The sequence below is a fragment of the Perkinsus marinus genome (assembly GCF_000006405.1).
Source record: "Perkinsus marinus ATCC 50983 genomic scaffold scf_1104296931854, whole genome shotgun sequence".
Taxonomy (NCBI): Eukaryota; Perkinsozoa; order Perkinsida; family Perkinsidae; genus Perkinsus; species Perkinsus marinus.
This window is the reverse complement of record NW_003215631.1, coordinates 203,674-206,382: the sequence shown is the minus strand read 5'-3', so window position 1 is coordinate 206,382 and position 2,709 is coordinate 203,674.

Genomic DNA, 2,709 nt, shown 5'->3' with positions numbered 1-2,709 from the left:
CGTTCTCACGTCGGCGACTGTATCTGCAGTTAAATTATGATCCCCGCAAAGCGACTGCTTTAGGCAGTCTGTTTACTACCAAGCCAATTTTATTTCTTCTACAGCTCACCTCGAATCTGGCAGGTAGTAACCCTATTACAGTGGAGAGCAGAACAAACTGTGCTGATATGTCGCGATCAAATTGACTGCGTCTAATTTCTGCAGTTTTACAGAGTCATCATAGGAGGTTGAGCGCGCCTCCTTGATGTGGCTAGACACCGAGCGCGTCAATGCCAATTCCTTGACACTGTTACAGCCTCACTACAGTAGTAGAAGCTCCTCAGCCGACTCCTTGCGTTTCCTGATCTTTCTGCGATCCCCGCCATATAGAGACGCACAAACTAGGCGGACACTCCTAAGAAGTGTCTTCTGAAAACTTCAGAAGAACTTCCATTTTCGTCTTTTAGCTTAGTGTTCTAAACTAAGTCCTCACCCGTTGAGTTACCTCAAATTTATCATCGTTTAGTGGTAATATGCGTGAGGACGATAAAATTCTCGCACCGTTTCGCCTGGCATAGTAAACACAACAGCTACTTAGTTTAGAACAGGACAGAGTTTTCAGTCACTCAGTTGAGTGGTGTCCTTCTACGAGGGAGTTGAGTGAGACCGCGCCTGGCAGTGCATTAGCATCTGAAGGCAACGAGCTGGTGGCTTTGGTAGCTCGACTACAATGCCTCTTTGGGCTAGCCGCTACCAGTCTCCCCCGTAGGAAGGTTAAAAAAAATTGGAAACAAACCGTGCCTACACCAATACATTAATAAAGTGTAGTAGACAAAGACAGAAAGACTTTACATCTTAGATTCTAGCTTGATGTACTCAATCGTTACGTACTCAGCCTTGTTCATAGCGTCACACAGACCAGGGGGACAGGATAGTTGTGTCAGAGGAGTGCTTCGCACTCCCCATAATTGTGGGGCTCCACTGAGACGCATTTTACGTCTGTTAATGGATTAACTCCGGATAGTAGGAATGACAACTAGTAGTAGTAGCGCCATCAAGAGGCATACCTCTGCTTGGATAGCAGTTTAACAAGTCAAACGATCGTGAACTGTTCTTACCGCGAGAAGCGCATCGATAGGGATAATACTAGCAGCAAGCGGTGGAGCGCTTTGATTCGGAAATGAACAGTTGGTGATGATGACGATCGCCTGGGAAGGTAGTTAACGCATGTACAATGTGATGATAATTCCAGCTAATTCGTCTCTAGCGCCGTCTGCTGAAGCCCAAAGAAATCGGACCTAACCAGAGTTTCCCCACTTCTGTAGTCACTCTCACGCCAACGAGTGAGAGACTGCTTTTCAACAGTGCTTTTCGACATGGGAATTGGGACGAGGTATGACTGCCACTTCTACGTTGGCAGTTGTTAGCCTTCTGAAATGCAGTCGTTGTAGTGAAGAAAATTATTAGTGGGCGCTGTATCACGTGCCAATACTGTGAAATACTATGAAATAATCACAGGAATACCATTAGTGGTGATCCACTACTAACTCCCACAAATATGCACCGGTGTCAGTGGTCCACTGATCATATGAGATATCAATGGCGAGCTTTGGAGAGCCTCGCTTCTCACCATGTTTAGCATATCTGAGTCTCCCAGTTAATGAGACCTTGTACAATACAAGAGACGTACCACGAACTCGGTGCGACAGTTCTGCCGCATTACCTTAACCGTGCCACCCCCTATACCGTAGATAAACCTCAAGGTTACGCTACAAAAACCCTCGGCTACGTCTTCCACAAGTCTTGCGGCGCAAGATTGAGATGGCAGATGCTCATGTGGAAGAAGAACAATAACACAAGAAAGTTGGCGCTATCGCATGCTACAGCAATAGTCCCGAATACGGGAATTCACGCATGATTAAAGGATATTACCAATTGTCATTAATTTGTCTAGAGGAACGTGAGATGCTGACCACAAATCTGCGTTTGCAACTAGTGGGTTCGGGTTTCCAGAGCCCGGCTCCGGTCTCTGGCGTCAGCCGGATGACAGCTTCCAGCAGAATGTCACTCAGGGACCGCACCAGCGCCGCTATCACACGATCATCATCAAGTTGTCACAGTAGTGTCGCATGCCCATGAATCATGGGCCATGAGTATTGGCGAATTCCCAATCATGCTACAAGGAGCAGCATCAAGGATATTTTGAATCCGTCCGCCTGTCGATCATAATATTGTCATGACCATCGATGGGCGAGAAGGAGCCGAGCAAGCTATTCGTAGGATGGCGGAGTGAATCACTCTTTGGACTCCAAAGTTTAGAGTGAAGTATCATTACCGATGACAATGCAATGCATTGAATGCATGCCAATGCATCACTCACTAGGGGGACTCTTCAGCAATTTATTGCAGAATTCATTTGGTGAGTGATATCAGTGGCATCATTCCAACCTCGAAGGATCTTCCTATTCAATTCACTCAGTACTACAGAAACTCAGCATTACGGATACAGAATTTTTGAATCACAAGTGCAGTCTAAAACCGCGCCATGATTGGTCGCACGGTCCTCCTGTACCCTGCGTCAACCCTCTTCAATACATCGTTCAAGTACCGTATCGGAGTCATTGCTGATGCTGATTGCATCAAGAAAGGACATGCCTCCTTAGCATACGATCTGTCCACCTTACGGACTATCGCTATTGACAACTACTCGGTCGGTATTCCACGAGCTAC